An 18,355-nucleotide genomic window follows, 5' to 3' on the forward strand; every position below is an offset into this window, starting at 1 on the left:
AACCAGGTAGCATAGATTGAGAAACACACAGAGCCAGCGTCGTGAGCTGATGACTCCCGGTATCTCTTCATTTCATTAAGCACTTCTTGCAGTTCGAGCTTCGATTTGTATCGGTGGCATAGAAAAAGAAGGGGAACAAGAGACACTTCCGCAATAGCAGGCGGCAATTACCGCGCATGTGATGGGTGGGAGCCAACCTCGTCGCGGACGATCTCCAGTATATCTCGTTTATTTTCTCCAGAATGGAAAGAGGTGTGACACTATTTCCACCGCTAAAAACAACTTCTGTATGTTAGCTAATTTCGTACGCTGTAGTGGTTGGTATAAAACGCACCAAACGTAACTTGGCCAGCGACTACATTCTTCACTGCGAACTTTTCGAAATATGCCCGATGGTTTACACATTTGGGAATTATCACAATAAGAATGGGCAAAAACGAAAATAAAAGCAGTTCCTATCAAGCTATAATGTCAGACACTAGGATGTCGAAAAATATTTTTTTTTTCTTAGTAGATTCCTCGAAGTCGAATGAGACGGACTGCATAGTAGAAAACGCGCGCGCGAATCCCAAAACCAAGGTTTTAAATTTATGTGGAAATTATAAAACTTTTAACTGAGAAACTAACAGCAGAGGCGGATTTAGCTTCGTTTCATTTACATAAAACAGTTTTCTGAGTCAAATCGGACGACTTGAATTTGCACTCGCCTTGTATCGAGCGATACGAGTTTGCTTGGAGCGGTCAGCAGCTCAGTGGGTCTGGGTACTCAGAGGGAGGTTGAGCTTCACACATCTGGCGCACCCCAAAGGCCACTCTATTTACTTACAAGCTCCGCGGTTATGTCGGCGTTCTTCTGACACTTTCCTTAGATGTTCACGACAGTAGCAGCATGCAGCACGCGGTGCTGGTGCCCAGGCATATGACTATAAAAATCTGCCGTTTGTCAAACTTGCTTATGTCAGTGTATTTCCGAATCTGCCGTCTACATCGTGATCAGAATAATTCCCATTCGTCTCTCCTCCTCTTATACACTTTCCTCACAGTGTCATATGGCTACAACGCCACCAGGTGGTGTTAAATTTCGTGTTGGGCACTGGTCATACGGTTTTTGTTGATCAGTTATTCTAAAGCCTGTTAAGGATACAACCTTTTGCGGTTACAGTCTGTAACAGGAAGCATTTCAACATATCTGAAATATTTTCGTGCGTAATGTAACTAAGAATGAATCAGCGACACACCTGGTATCCACTTCATTGTTCTTAGCCCTACCTTGACGTAACGAACGTGCCTCAAAGAAACCAAACTCTGTATATAGTCTGGCGAGCCTTTTTAAAATGATTACTCTGACTTTGAATGTAAGCTGTCTTCAGTGATGAATGTCTCTCTAGCTAAAGTAAACACAGTTTCTTACATATAGGGTGACAATTATTGAACTATGTGGGAAATAAAAGTAGATTAGTTACAAACTTCGGCGCCCTCTGCCTTCCCACTCCTTTCGTTATTGGGGTTTGTTTTATCTTGAGTGTCTATCTTGTCTACCTGTGCTTCTTCCTTCATGCTCCTGTCATTCTTCTCTTTCTTTCCCTCTTCCCTTCTTCCGCCTTCCTTCCTTCCTGCCTTCCTTCCTTCCTTCCTTCCTTCTCTGTCAATCATTTGTAATTTTATGGCTATTATAGTTCCCTCTTACAGTGTGAAGTTTTATCGGTTTTAGTTATTCAAAGGTCGAAGGGACTGATGACCGCGTAGTTTGGTCCCATCTCCAACAAACTACGGCATGAACACACTTCATTCAACATTTAAACGTCGCTACAGATATTTGGATTTGGATTATGACGTGTTCGATACGCCTGCCCTCTTTGGCGATGATGTGGCGCAGACGAATGGCGAAATTCTGCATGACCCACTGAAGTGTCGGAATATCGATGCTGTCGATGACCTCCTGAATGGCTGTTTTCAGCTCAGCCACGGTTTAAGGGTTATTGCTGTACACCTTGTCTTTAATATATCCTTACAATGAGTCGCATGTGTTCAGATCCAGAGAATATGGCGGCCAATCGAGACCCATGCCAGTGGCCTCTGGTTACCTACTCCAGAGCCAGAATGCGGTCCTCAAAATGCTCCTCCAGGACATCACACTCCTACATCGATGGGGCCCAGCTGCGTCTTACATGAACCACATCTTGTCGACATCAGGGTCACTTTGAATAATGGGGATGAAATCATCATCGAAAATCTTCACGCACCTTTCGGTATAGACCGTGCCATCAATGAGTGTCTCACCGATTGTTCCGTGACTGAACATTGTACAGCAAAATTCATCTGTTGAGGGTGAAGAGACTTCTCGATCGCGAAATGAGGTTCTGAGTCCCCCAAAATGCGCCAATTTTGCTTATTGACGAACCCATCCAAAGTCAATATTGAAAATGAGATTCGTCGCTGAACCAAACCATGCATTGGCATACTAATTGTCATCATGCCGCGTGTCCAATCGTGCAGTTTGAACTTCCTAACACAAATCGTTAAAAAGTTATTATTTCTTATAGTTCAATAACTTTCGCCCTTTATATACACAGTTACGTTGTCACAGGTTATATTTTTTTAATGGTGTACCGTCTAGCAGAGTGCAGAGACGCATTCGTTTGACACCTTCATAACATTTCCCCAAAAATTAACGTAAGTGTCCGGTTTTCTTATGTCATATAATAAAGCAAATGCTGCCATTTTCCCCCAATTAAGTTTCTTTACCTTTTCATTTCTCACTGTCACGCTATTTACTTTTCTCGGATCTTCATTACTAGTGTACTACCCCTTGTCTCACATCCATACCTGACGCAAGCGCTTATAGTTTGAATCTGCGTACTTTAAATGTGGATTCAGTCTCGACCGCAAAGACATTTATTTTGTGGTAACCGGTTTCGGTCAGTTTTTGACTTGACCATCCTCCAACCATCATACCATAATGATAGGTGGTTGCGGTGAATGGTGGAGGTATTGTAACTCCACGAACGTCGGCTGCTAATTACACCACCTGCTGAATCCACCGCCACCGCCTACCACCATGGTATGAGGGAGCGAGGATGGTCAAAAACTGACCGAAACAGGTTACTACAAAATAAACTTTTTTGCGGTCTAGACTCTTTGTGTCCATTTTTAAAGTACTTTTTGCCAGACCGCTGTTCTCCACGGGAAATGTTCTCAAAAATTACTGAATCTACGTATTTCCCTCTAATTCCTCTCTTGTTGTGCTTCTCATGAACGAAAGTAAATTGCGGGTTTTTTTCTGTACTGTAGTGATTTCTAAATGAATCGGTCATTGCAGAAAGGTCATGAGTCAGCTTGTTTTTAAAAGTGAGTTATATATTGGAACTGGGTGATGAAGAATAGTTAGATTGGTAGATACGGGTAGGTAGGTAGCCAACCACTAAATGGCGTCGCTATCGGATCTCGAAATCTTCACCCCACCTAGAAAGGTCAAAAGTCATTCGCTTGTTCCCTTTTTGCAATGACTATGGAAGTGTGTTCAACTGAAAGTTAAAGATACTAGTGGCCTGTTGCTGGTTTCATGTGTTTCTTTTTTCTTCTTAAGTTTGAGAAACTGTAACAATCGTGTTAGTGGTTCACTGCAGAAAGTCCAAAAAGTTTCACAGTAAAATTTGTAAAGTTTCTGAACTCATGTTGGACACGTCAACAAGCGCACTCCGAGTGGTCGGGTGTAAGAGACTATGAATCACCATGACTGATCAAGGCACCAGGTGGCCATAGGTGGTACTGGACGGTTGCGCTGTGACGTATGGACATCATGCACCCCATACTCTGGACATTTATGCTACCAAGTTTGGTACTCGTACCGTAATTAGTTTCCGTGTTATAACGTGTTAAATAGAGAAAGTTTAATTATAGCAACCTGGTATATCGTTTATTTGAAGGAAACTATAGATCAGTGTTTCTGGAAAACATAACATGAAAAGTAAGCATTCACACTTTTACAGATACTGTGAAGGCGAAGCCAGGAAAGGTTGAAATGAAGTTCGCTCAACTGTGTACCATTATCTCTAGAAGAGATGTGAATGAACTTCACCTGTCCTCCACCGGGAGTGCCGCTGAGAATAAGAATAACACAATGATTCAGTTCTGTCCAACGGTTGTGAAACGTCACTTCCCGACAAGGGCATAGTTTTGTTCCAAATGATAGAAGAGATGAGACGATAAAGAAGTTTGTGAGGCATCAGGGACTGTATACTTGAAGAGTACGCCATAGTGATAAAAAAAAGGTATCAAGTAAATTCTCAAAAAAGTGGCTCTGAGTACTATGAAACGTTTGACGGGGTAATCTGCAACTATGATTCGGTGATTAGTTGACAGTTTCAGCCGTTTATTAATATACATTCATGCTCATAAATTAAGGATAACTGCAGAATGTGGTGCCACACAACGTGGTAATACAAAAAACTGGCGCTAATGGCATAGGCACGTAGGGAACACACACGACACAGATCTTTAAGTCCACGGTATTGGTGATAAGTTGAGAAAACCGTCCCGAAACACACGTGCTACAAAACGCCACTGTTTCCTGCGCATGTACCCCGACATCAATACAGGATATGATCACCATGCACACGTACACAGGCCGCACAACGGGTTGGCATACTCTGAATCAGGTGGTCGAGCAGCTGATGGCGTATAGCCTCCCATTCTTGCACCAGTGCCTGTCGGAGCTCCTGAAGTGTCCTAGGGGTTTGAAGACGTGCAGCGATACGTCGACTGAGAGCATCCCAGACGTGCTCGATGGGGTTTAGGTCTGGAGAACATGCATGTCACTCCATTCGTCTGATATCTTCTGTTTCAAGATACTCCTCCACGATGGCAGCTCGGTGGGGCCGTGCGTTATCATCCATCAGGAGGAAGGTGGGACCCACTGCACCCCTGAAAAGGCGGAAATAGTGGTGCAAAACGACGTCCCGATACACCTGATCTGTTACAGTTCCTCTGTCAAAGACATGCAGGGGTGTGCGTGCACCAGTCATAATCCCACCCCACACCGGCAAATGCCGGGATGGTTCCTTTGAAAAGGGCACGGCCGACTTCCTTCCCTAATCCGATGAGACCGATGACCTCGCAGTTTGGTCTCCCCCCAACACAACCCACCCCACACCATCAAACCACGACCACCATACAGGTCCCTTTCAAGGACATTAAGGGGTTGGTATCTGGTTCCTGGTTCACACCAGATGAAAACCCGGCGAGAATCACTGTTCAGACCATACCTGGACTCGTCTGTGAACATAATCTGGGAACACTGTTCCAGTGACCATGTACCATGTTCTTGACACCAGGCTTTACGGGCTCTCCTGTGACGAGGGGTCAGTGGAATGCACCTTGCAGGTCTCTGGGCGAATAAACCATGTCTGCCCAGTCGTCTGTAGACTGTGTGTCTGGAGACAACTGTACCCGTGGCTGCAGTAAGGTCCCGAGCAAGGCTACCTGCAGTACTCCGTGGCAGTCTGCGGGCACTGATGGTGAGATATCGGCTCTCTTGTCGTGTTGTACACTGTGGACGTCCCGTACTGTAGCTCCTGGACATGTTTCCTGTCTGCTGGAATCGTTGCCATAATGTAGATCACACTTTGTGGCACTCGGAGGGCCCGTGTGTTCTTTGAGCCGTTTTCAACACACAGTCACCATTAGCACGTCTGAAAACGTCTGCACACTTACACTTTGCACTGTACTCTGACATGCCCCAACACACCTCTGCGTATGTGGACTGCTGCCAGCGCCACTGTGCGACGACCGCAGGTCAAATGCACCGCATGGTCATACCCCGAGGTGATTTAAACCCGCAAACCGCCCTCCAGATAGTTGTTTCGCCATGTATCAGCATTATCCTTAATTTATGAGCATGAGTGTACTTTGACATGGATATATTGTTGCTTGATAAAAAAATAAAAGCATTGGTAGATAAAAAATGTCTCAGTACTTCTCTCACCCACTTCGTATGGCACCAAGCTTCTGCCGCATGCGAGGTAACATACAAGGACGCAGAATGTCCGTAATGCGCCGTTATGGCATTAGTATTCCGTCAGACCCTCCCAGCCGTGACCCAGTCCGCACAACATGACGCCAAGAGTAACAGCGCTGTCCCTCTCTACAAAACTTTGAAGGAATGGGACGCCTCCCCGTATCACCACAATATGTCTACTCGTCGACGATGGTCATCTGTAGTAGTGCGGAACTGCGATTCATTAGTGAACACAGTGCGATGCTATTCACCAGCAGTCTATGCTTCGCAGTCGCGCCACCACTCCAGAGACAGCCGCTTGTGTCGTGGTGCTCACGGCAGCCTACATATGGGGAGGTAAATCCTAGTCCGGTTGCTGCTAGTCTCCGATTATTGATGTGGGATGACAGAGAATGTTGCAAGTAGTCCATTCGCTGTTCTCAGAGGGTGGATGTAGCTGGGAAGGGGTTGCGATGTGCTTGGTGCACGGTATGGCGACCCTCCCTTCAGTTGGTCAGACATCTCAACTGGGATCTTGATGAAGGGTGTGCCCACCCTCACGTTCCTATACAACCGAACATCGGGCCACCATCACATCTGAATGCCCCACAAACCTAGATATTGCACGATTCGACCAGCGCGCCAAATAGTCTCACAGTGAACCCTCTTTCCAATTCTGTCAGGTGCCGATAACTCTCTCACAGGACCGTGGCACCTGCCTGTCGTTCAGTGATCGCTCAACAGCTGACACTGTTCACACCCCCATTATACACTCTACAGAGTCTGGTAACAACAACAACAACAACAACGAAAAACTGTAATGCAGTTCGGTCGCCCTTCTACCTGTCACAAAGAATTGCTCGTTTAAATCGTTTACATAACCACCGATGGTGTGTACATGTACAAAGTTACATGAAATCCCGACCTTTTATTTTTGGTGCTTTACTTCTGTTGTCAGGCAATTCACATAAAATGCTGTAAGAGAGGGCCTGCTGGCACTAAACTTGCCAGGTTAAACGAAAAATAAAGTAGATGCCTCCCACCATTAGTTCAGTTAATCTAAGACAGGCAAGTTGTTAGCTATGTTATCTATCATTTGTGCTAAATGAAAGTTTTCTGGGTATATACGCACATCAAAAAAAAAAAAAAAAAAAAATTGCATCACACCGGTTCCCAGAACTCCTGAAGATAGACGTTGGCTGTGGATATTGTATCACAGACACAGTCCCTTTGACTGTTCAGAAATGTCACTAAACCCACCCAAAGATCTAAACAACAATGCATGAGCAACGCCTATTAGACGGTCGGGGTCCGACAGCCGATCAGTTTCCGTCATCCCACCAAGGAGGAGGTATACAGGTCGTGTTATCTGTAGTACAACCAAGCCTAGACGGTCAATATTGCGGTTCGATCGCGTCCGCATTGTTACTTTGTGCCAGGAAGGGCTCTCAACAAGGGAAGTACCCTGGCCTCTCGGAGTGAATCAAAGCGGTGTTGTTCGGACACGGAGGAGATAAACAGAGAGACAGGAACTGTCAATGACATGCCTCCCTCAAGCCGCCCAAGGGCTGCTACTGCAGTGGATGACCACTACCTACGGATTATGGCTCGGAGGAGCCCTGAAAGCAACGCCACGATGTTGAATAATGCTTTTCGTGCAGCCACAGAACGTTAAGACTCAAACTGTGCATGAAGCGCAACTTCACTTCCATCGTCCATGGTGAGGTCCATCTTTGCAACCACGACACCATGCAGCGCGCTACAGATGGGCTCAACAACATGCCGAATGAACCGCTCAGGATTGGCATCACGTTCTCTTCACCGATGAGTGTCGCATATGTCTTCAACCAGGCAATCATCGGAGACGTGTTTGGAGGCAACCCTGTCAGGCTGAACGCCTTAGACACACTGTCCAGCAAGGTGGTTCCTCGCTGTTTTGGGGTGGCTTTATGTGGGGCCGACATACGCCGCTGGTGGTCATGGAAGGCGCCGTAACGGCTGTAAGATACGTGAATGCCATCTTCCGACCGACAGTGCAACCATATCCGCAGCATATTGGTGAGGCATTCGTCTTCATGGACGGCAATTGCCCCCCCCCCCCCCCATCGTGCACATCCTGTGAATAACTTCCTTCAGGATAACGACATCGCTCGACTAGAGTGCCCAGCATTTTCTCAAGAAATGAACCCTATCGAACATGCCGGGGATAGATTGAAAAGAACCGTTTATGGACGACGTGACCAGCCAACCACTCTGAGGGATCTACGCCGAATCGTCGTTGAGGAGTGGGAGAATCTGGACGAACAGCGCGTTGATGAACTTGTGGATAGTATGCCACGACGAATACAAGCATGCATCAATGCAAGAGGACGTGCTACTGGGTATTAGAGGCACCAGTGTGTACAACAATCTGGACCACCACCTCTGAAGGTATCGCTGAATGGCGGTACAACATGCGATGTGTGGTTTTCGTGAGCAATAAAAAGGGGTAAATGATGTTTACGTTGTTCTCTATTCGAATTTTCTGTACAGGTTCCGGAACTCTCGGAACCGAGGTGATGCAAACCTTTTTTGATGTTTGTTTATAGTATATGTATATGGTGAACAACAATTACTTTAAAAAATGTTTCGGATGTTTCGGCCACAGTTACAGTAATCTTTTGCTGAGTCTTTTGTAGACTCGGAAAACTTTCATGTTAACAGAATCTGGCCGCGGAAGCCTATGTAATTGCACTATTACAGTATTATGTTTGTGTGTAATATTTTTTTTGAGGAAGATTGGGGACGAGCCCAGAATTTTTCTGACCGAGCGTGGAAAAAAGGATAAAAACAATACTCAGGTTGGCTGGTTACCAGACCAACGCTCGTTAATCCACCACGCGGGTTCGTTCCGGGTGAGGATCACCTCCCTAGCTGTTAGAGTAACGTAGGGTAACGTAAGCAAGTACGGTAGTTTTTCTAGTAGCTTTGGTCAGTTGAGATCATATCTACATTGCTTGTACCTTGGGTGTGTTGCATGCCTATCGAGCGTTACCTCATAACGAGCGCTTTCTTTACATATGCAATTAATTTGTTGTTAGATTCCCCTAAAAACTGAAAATGATGAACCATATAGAGACTAAGAAAGGGTATATAAAGGACCAAGTAAACTACGAAACATTTTTGTTCTACATAGTTATTCTCCTCTCTTACTGCAGAATGAACAGTATTTATTGCAAAATTGAAATTGAAATTGTTATTGTTTAATTCAGATTTTGCGAAAAGTGTTTATTTGTAACGTGAAACAGAGGGATATTGTAGCAAAAGTAAAGAAAAATACAGATTCATCATGCAGCGCTAGAAAATGAAATTTCCTCATCAAAAAGGTAAAGTAAAAAAAATACGAAATATGTATCAAACACTGCTTCGGTTACGTCGTCGAGGGTATGCAAAACATGTTTTTGTTATTGCTAAACAACTTTCGCACTTGAGAATATTAACAGGAAACTCTTGCCTTTGATCATGATGATGGGATCTTTCTACTGAGTGCCAAATAACAATACTAATTACATAGATCTTTTGTGTTCGTGCATGTAAACTGTACTTGCATCAAAAGTAATTGCTTACTTAAAAGCGCAGAAGTTACGTAGTCAATTAATTTTTATTACTTAAGAAATTCAGTTTATATTTTGCAAGGATAAAAAATACGCAGTGAAGTAACATTGAACGATATGCAGTTCTAATTATATGCAAAACAAACAAACAAAAAGCAGAGAGAAGACGTCGGCTCCTAGTTTCTCTCTCACACTTTCTTTTGTTTCTTTCCCTACCAGTGTTACCAACAATCCTGGTACTCCTACCATTATGTACTGGACCAAAACTACCGAATCGTAGTTTTGATAGAGCGCAACTCTAATTGTAGTTGATAGGTTTGTCTGTTACCAACGTTTCAGTGCTATTCACAAGCTACTTCTTACCTTCCAGATCTTACTGTTGCGAATAGTCCTACCAAATTGCCCATGAAATTCTCGACTTCTGCGCGATGTTCTCAGCCCGGCTAACACATGGCTGCTGGCTTCCTCTCGTAGTCAGAAAGCTATCATACAGAATAAGTGCAATCTGCTCGTGTTTCCGTCACAGTAGCATTTTAATCTGTGCTGGATGTCACAGCGTTTCCCGGACGCGCGTATCGTATTGCGGTATTTCGGCGGACACCAACATTGGAGCTAAGCGCCCCTATTCCGCTACCTGCGCTGTCTATTGTTGCTAGTTATAAATGCGGAGGACCCAGATTCGAATCCCCTTGAGATTACATTTTTCTTTGATGAAAAGAATTGATGTGCAGTCCACGGAGCCAGGTGAGGCCAACTGCAGTTGCGCAGATGCGATACTGACTTCTCTAGCAGCCAAAAATTTTTATCTGTACGTGGTTTAGTCGAAGTGGTGTTGAATCGAAAAACATGGACCACTGCTAGAGCCAAGCTACATTAATCTGTTCTTGTCTTTCAAGTGGCCAGTCGTAACGGAACACAGTTACGGCTTTTTTTCTGAATTCCAAAAAAGGTAGATTCCATCAATTTTCGAACGCTAAAGTGGTTTTCATGTTGAGTCAATAATTCTACGCCAGCATGTGCGCTGTTTCGAAATTTCCTGACGATTTAAAACTGTGTGACACATCGGAAACCGCATTGGGAACGTTGCCTCCCGTGGAGAATTCCCTCGTCGACTTCTGAACATCCAGCAAGACTCATGACCTGCACCTACAGCTTTAAATCGATCAGTACCTGTCTCCTACCTTTAAAAATTCACAGCAGCTGCCCAGAATACCTTAGGGACTATGAACTCATAGAAAAAATTGCTTTCAAATTAGTGCACAGCCTCTAAGTTGTGGCTAAGCCATTTATCCCGAGTTTTATTTCTGCAGTGCTTTCCCGAGAAGCCGGCCGAGGTGGCCGAGCGCTTCTAGGCGCTACAGTCTGGACGCTACGGTCGCAGGTTCGAATCCTGCCTCGGGCATGGAGGTGTGTGATGTTCTTAGGTTGGTTAGGTTTAAGTAGTTCTAAGTTCTAGGCGACTGATGACCTCAGAAGTTAAGTCCCATAGTGCTCAGAGCCATTTGAACCATTTTGTTCCCGAGAAGGTGTGTGGGAGATATGCTGTGAATTTTGGCAAGTAGAAGTAGTAGTTATGGCAGAACTGAAGCTGTGATGAATCGTGTCTGGCTAGCGCTGTACGTAAGAGCACTGCCTGTGAAATGCAAGTCTCCCGGTTCGAGTCTTGGTTCGGTACACAGTCTTAATTTGCCTGCTTCTGGTCGTTTCTGGCTCGAAATAATGGGGGCAAGAATATTAAATAAGTTAAAAGTGAAGCCACATTCCTCTGCAGACGCCGATCCTGGGGGGTGGTTACAGTTTCGTACTGTACTGTACTGTACTCTAGCCTCCTCCTCCCTATGTATAATTTGCCGTGACTCTCACTTTTAACATCTCCGTTGTCTATGTTCTTCGTAAAAGTAATGAAAATAGAAATACAAAATAAAAATGTGAGATAGTTTCAGCCCGCAATAAAAATTCCTTCAAAGGTTTTCAGTGACATTAGCCGCGTTTCGGCATCGTAACACAACAACTGTGTGTGGATGATCATACAATTTCTACGTATTTTACGAAGTTTGTTTTAGTATTTGTGCTGAATTTTGTTTTTGTAAATATGTTGTCAAGCTACCAATGCTATTTGTCATTTTAGAAAGAGAATACGCATGGAATATTAACATTTTGTAAGTAAACACGCTGGTCTAGTCAGGGAAATGGTGTTGTCAAAGAGTATAATAAATTGTAAATGCGTTATCGCTGGGCGTGCGAGCGCGCCAAAAACAGTAGCAGTTCAGAGTCGCGAGCAGACTGCTGTTGTCGTTGGTTGTGTGTATTCGCCGGTGTGACTATGCAAAAGTGGGGAGCAGTGAATACTGAAATGGTTGTTTTGGCGGATATTTCATATGGGCTAGCTGTGTGAATGGCATCTATTGAGCACAGTACAAATAAAGCAGGAGTAATTCACATAACATCAAGAGTGCTGTAGGTCCTTATGGTACGGCAAGATCAACCTGTGCCCTATTTTTACCGCTAACTGAAGCCTCTCGACGAACCAACGGCATCATAAAGTGAAGTAAGATCTAGACTTTTTATAACTGGAAGTCTAATAGGCTGACCAGCGTAGTTGGAATTTTATTGCTTAAATAACATTGTTTTCGTGCATATTGTCACGTAAATAATTTTACTAAGTCGTTATCCAATTAATATCCATCCCATCCCTTTGTACGAACCGAGACAGTCAGAAAATGAGGTGAACATTAATTTATTAGATTATCGAAACACAATTTTTCCGACTGTTGGATAATTACGTAATAATGAAATCTTTGGCTGTAGTATGAATAATGTCAGACATAGAGTGATGCAATAGCAAGTATTAATTCATTTGCTGAAAACAGTAACTTTCATAATAAAAAATTGGTAGTAAAACTTTACGTTCCTTAGACACTGAATTTCACTGTCAAAGCACAGTTTCTAATTTATAGCTTGATGCATAATTTATAAATTTTATTACAAAGGTATATCAGAGTAACTGCTAGGTAAATGACAGTCCTTACCAATGAGTAAATTAAAACAATTTTTCTGCTTGCTACAGTTAAGACAGTATTACGGTGAGTAACGTAACAAAAAGTTTGTTGTATGTGTCTGCTATTTGATTATTATCTGACTACTGAGACGTGTGGTCTGAAGTACTTGAAAGTGTGCGTTAGGTGTTGTTTCTACGTCATGACGCCAATAACTATTTTTACGTAAGATTCCTTAAGAGTATAAGGTTCACTTTCAATTTAATTATTCTCGTTCCAGTAAAGAACTGCCTACCTTTTGTTATTTTCGTTAATGACATACTTTGAAAATCTTTTTTTCCAAATTTTCCACTAACAATTGTTAATTAAAAATTAGTTTCCCCACAGATTAGGGACTCTAGGTACATGGTCAGAACACGGTTTCCATCCGACGCAGACACCCAGCCTATTGCCTTCTACTAGCATAGTGCAATCAAGTCTTCGAATGAAGCGCTTGGGATACGATTTTGAATTCACAACATCCAAGAATAAATGGCACTATATGAAAGTATTGTTAATTTTTTAGAGCTGCATATGGGGCTTGAAGATGCCATAGTGGAATGCCGAAATGGGTAGTCAAAATAAAATATCTCAATTAAATGGCTGTTGACGAATTTCATTTATAACTACTTGGTTTCATGGCTTCCTGAAGTCTGCGTCACACTCGAACCCTACCATCAGCTCAAACAAACTAAAATCGGGACTCATCTGACCAGGCCACGGTTTTTCAGTAGTCCATGGTGCAACCAATATGGTCATGAGTCCAGGAGAGGCGCTGCAGGCAAATCTGGAATCTGGGGTGGCCATCTCAGTCTTTGGACCTCCACTGCGTATTCCTGTAATCGTCCGGGTGACGTGGGAGCGACTTGGCGACGTGTTATCATCTTGAAACACCGCAGAACCGTCATGGTAATGGCAGACCAAAAATAGGAGATGATCCCCAAGCAGCTCAGCTTACTGCGGATCATTCAGAGTCCCTTCCAGAACAACTAGTGGGTTAATTCCATACCAGGAAAACGCACGTCATTTACACCTTGATTTGTCGCACTGTTGTTCTTGAACCCACGTTTTTATAGCTTGTAACGATGGTTGACAAAACGTTCCCACGATGTGCCTCGCAACGCACAAGCAGTTCCGCACAACTGGGCCTGCGTTGTTCTTTGTGGGCTTGTTAGGCGGCGATGAACGCAGCGGGTACACACCTATGAGTACCCTAAGTGGTGAAGAGTGTGTCAGCATTACCAACCAACAGAGATGTCTAGCAGCGCATCGAGGTGCTAGATTGTGATTAGTCGATCACCTCGAAAGAGTGTGTCCGCACGTTCGAGCACTGCACGACTAACAGTTGTGTGCGGCTGGCCGGCACGTAGGTGACTGGGTCAGTTTTTGCACGATGAGTTACGATTATGTCAGACTGCTTGCCCAGTGACTCAGTGCCTTTGTTCACTGCCAGGTCTCCGTAGATATCCTGCAAGCGCCTATGAATATCTGCGATGCTCCGCTTTTCCACGAAAGGAAACTTAATGACAGCTCTCCACTTCGAATGCAGCTCCGTTTCAGATCCATTTTGAAGGATCTACATCTACATCCATACTACGCAAGCCACCTGTCAGTGTGTGGCGGAGGGTACTTTGAGTACCTCTATAGGTTCTCCATTCTATTCCAATCTCGTATTGTTCGTGGAAAGAAAGATTGTCGGTATGCCTCTGTGTGGGCTCTAATCTCTCTGATTTTATCCTCATGGTCTCTTCGCGAGATATACGTAGGAAGGAGCAATATACTGCTTGACTCTTCGGTGAAGGTATGTTCTCGAAACTTCAACAAAATCCCGTACCGAGCTACTGAGCGTCTCCTTGCACAGTCTTCCACTGGAGTTCATTTATCATCTCCGTAACGCTTTCGCGATTACTAAATGATCCTGCAACGAAGCGCGCTGCTCTCCATTGGATCTTCTCTATCTCTTCCTTCAACCCTATCTGGTACGGATCCCACACTGGTGAGCAGTATTCAAGCAGTGGGCGAACAAGTGTACTGTAACCTACTTCCTTTTTTTTCGGATTGCATTCCTTAGGATTCTTCCAATGATTCTTAGTCTGGCATCTGCTTTACCGACAATTAATTTTATATGGTCATTCCCTTTTAAATCACTCCTAATGCCTACTCCCAGATAATTTATGGAATTAACTGCTTCCAGTTGCTGACCTGCTACATTGTAGCTAAATGATAAAGGATCTTTCTTTCTTTGTATTCGCAGCAAATTACCATTGTCTACAATGGGATTCTATTGCCATTCCCTGCACCATGCGCCAATTCGTTGCAGATCCTCCTGCATTTCAGTACAGGGTATGTATAGCGCCGCCACCTATCGGAACTTAATGAAAGGGTAGTGGCAAGCTGGAATATTCCGTGATGTCTAACAAATTCCGCATTTTTTCAATCGAAATTGACCGAGTAAAGAAATGTTTTGCTTTACTTATTGAACGCCCCTCATAGTATGTGAGAAAGAAAACGAAAGATACATTTTTTAAATGTTGAAGTTAATGCATGTTTGAGACAGTGTATTCTGTTTGAGGACCGTTCTCACTGTTATATGTCTACTAATCGCGAGATTTTGGCGTGCAGAGTGTAGCTAAAATGTGATTCTTGAAGTTTTCCCGGCGGACATAATGTTCCATCATCTTTCGGGCGTGCACTCGGGACAGCGACAATTCTTCTTGCGATATTTCGGCTAGAAACCTCCCAGGCATATTCAAGGCGAGTCGGAGACTGAGTTCATAGCATTTGCGCGTTCCTATTTATACGGAGAGTCACGTGATACAAAGATGCTGAGGATTGAAAGCGCATGCGTCAAAGATATCAAAGTCGTCACTACTGCGCTAGTCATAGGTAAGATGTATATAGCAAAGATAAACATATAAGCGCAGAGTGCAAACAAAGTAGTGCTGCTGCGAATCCACAGTGCTTGTAAATAAATAATTAATCTTTAAAAGTGGTAACATCTGTCGGAAGTGAAGATGCAGAAATTCTTTCCGAACGAAGGTGTGAAATAAGCGGTTTCTAAGCATTGTCAAGATGAAATCCTTCGTCACGGTTTAGCAGGTTGTCGGCTAGTTGTATTTCTACAGCTTCCTTAACAACTGAGTCCCAGAAAGATGAAGCAGTAGTTAAAATCTTAACATCTTTATAATCCATGACATGGCCAGTAGAAATGTGATGTTAAGATTTTAACTACTGCTTTCTGGGACTCAGTTAAGGAAGCTGTAGAAATACAACTAGCCGACAACCTGCTAAACCGTGACGAAGGATTTCATCTTGACAATGCTTAGAAACCGCTTATTTCACACCTTCGTTCGGAAAGAATTTCTGCATCTTCACTTCCGACAGATGTTAACACTTTTAAAGATTAATTATTTATTTACAAGCACTGCGGATTCGCAGCAGCACTATTTTGTTTGCACTCTGCGCTTATATGTTTATCTTTGCTATATACATCTTATCTATGACTAGCGCAGTAGTGGCGACTTTGATATCTTTGACGCATACGCTTTCAATCCTCAGCATCTTTGTATCACGTGACTCTCCGTATAAATACGCACGCGCAAACGCTGTGAACTCAGTCTCCGACTCACCTTGAAGATGGCTGGGAGGTTTCTAGCCGAAATATCGCAAGAAGAATTGTCGCTGTCCGGAGTGCACGCCCGAAAGATGATGGAACATGTAGCTAAAATGTTCACAAAGCACCATTCGAAATACTTTTGCGCACTTGTGGTGTTCCACGGATTGAGGTGTACTTCACTGAAGCCTAATAGCCGTGACAGTTGACCCTGCCCGAAGCTGTATCTGCAGGCAGCGTGACCGTAATTGACGTTTCGCCAGTAGTTATCGCTCCCGGGCGTAACGGTGTCAGTGCGGCGACGACCGCGAAGGACGGCCACTTACAATTAGACGCAGAGGCAAACCGAGCACTGCCCAGCTGCCGACAAAAGAAGTGGTTCAGAGGTGGCTCAATCGACGCCACCAGCTGTTCCGCGCAGTGCAGAAAGTGACGGCGAGAAGCAAGCTCGCTGTATTTATTGCTGTGTGTCGCAGCGTACAAGACCGCCTAGAGGTAAGAGAGTTTGGCAATATCGCAATACAGGGTACTTTTATACAGCATTTTCCACCTTTTTCAGACATTTCTAGGCGTAGCTCCGTGTCTGTTGAAGCTTGGGAGTTCAAAATAGCATCTCTAATGTAGCAGAGGCATCATCAAACCTTTCTTGTTCGGGAGTCAAATTACGAGGGGCACTCCAAAATAAATGCACACTATGTTTGTAAAAATACAGTTTTCATTCAGCATGTGTGAAAGTTTTACAGTGTGTAAGAACATCCTTCCCGCTTGTTTTCAAACTTAGTTCAACCTGTTCCCGTGAATGGCGCCGTCACAGCATGTCTTCAAGATGGCTGCTACACTAGACGTTCGTCATAAGCAACGTGCTGTCATAGAATTCCTGTGCTGTAAAAACGAGACATTGAGAACCATCCGCAAGAGGTTGAAAAAGATGTATGGAGATGCTGCTGTCGATCGCAGTACAGTTAGTCGGTGGGCAACCAGGTTACGTAATGAAAGTGGGCGCGGCAATATTGAGGATTGTCCTCGCAGCGGCAGGCCTCGTACTGCACACACTCCAGACAATTTGCAGAGAGTTAACGAATTGGTGACTGCTGACAGACGCATATGTGAAGACACTGAAGAAATTTCAAGCTCGACTGAGTCGTGTTCGACCACATCGGCAAAAGTAGGATTTTTTGGTGTTGCACGACAATGCATGGCCACATGTCAGTCAAAAAACCATGGAAGCGATCACAAAACTCGGGTGGATAACACTGAAACACCCGCCTTACAGACCTGACCTGGCTCCATGTGACTATCTTCTATTTTGGGAAACTGAAAGACCCTCTTCGTGGAACAAGGTTTGAAGATGATGACTCCCTTGTGCACGCTGCCAAACAGTGGCTCCAACAGGCTGGTCCAGAATTTTACCGTGCGGGTATACAGCCGCTGGTTCCAAGATGGCGTAAGGCAGTTGAGAGGGATGGAAATTATGTGGAGAAATAAAAATGTTGTTCCTAAAGGACGTATCTACACACTGTAAAACTTTCAAACATGTGAAATAAAAGATGTTTTTTTTTTAAAAAATGTGCATTTCTTTTGGAGTGACCCTCGTACATGTACAAAAAAACAAATGATCACAATTCCGGAAAAATTGAATGAATTATTGCCGGCTGCTGTGGCCGAGCGGTACTAGGCGCTTCAGTCCGGAACCGCGCTGCTGCTATGGTCGCAGGTTTGAATCCTGACTCGGGCATAGATGTGTTGATGTCCTTAGGTTAGTTAGGTTTAAGTAGTTCTAAGTCTAGGGGACTGATGACCTCGGATATCAAGTCCCATAGTGCTTAGAGCTATTTGAACAATTTTTTGAATGAATTATTAAAGAGAGAGAGCTTCACAAACTGAGCAAGTCATTAACGCATTGGTCCACCTCTGGCCCTTATGGAAGCAGTTACTCGGCTTGGTACTGATGGACAGAATTGACGGATGTCGTCCCGAGGCATATCGCGCCAAATTCTGTCCAGTTGGCGCGTTAGATCGTCAAAATCCCGAGCTTCGTTGGAAGGCCTTGCGGATAATGCTCTAAACGTTCTCAATTGCGGAGAGATCCGGCGACTTTCTTGGCCGAGCTGGGGTTTGG

The 18,355-nt window shown here is 44.1% G+C and overlaps 1 protein-coding gene across 3 annotated transcripts in view; it reads left to right on the plus strand.

The window, feature by feature from the left end:
- The window catches only part of LOC124798009, a 374,749-nt gene that overhangs the window by 174,227 nt on the left and 182,167 nt on the right, over positions 1–18,355 (plus strand). Inside the window, exon 1 of one of the 3 annotated variants that reach the window (XM_047261208.1) lies at positions 16,266–16,731. The exons of the other annotated variants lie outside the window; for them this stretch is intronic. The gene's annotated coding sequence lies outside the window, so the exon portion shown is untranslated. Of the gene's footprint in view, positions 1–16,265; positions 16,732–18,355 lie in introns of those variants that run through there. 3 annotated transcript variants of the gene reach the window in all.

The sequence above is a fragment of the Schistocerca piceifrons genome, chromosome 1, assembly GCF_021461385.2.
Source record: "Schistocerca piceifrons isolate TAMUIC-IGC-003096 chromosome 1, iqSchPice1.1, whole genome shotgun sequence".
Lineage (NCBI taxonomy): Eukaryota > Metazoa > Arthropoda > Insecta > Orthoptera > Acrididae > Schistocerca > Schistocerca piceifrons.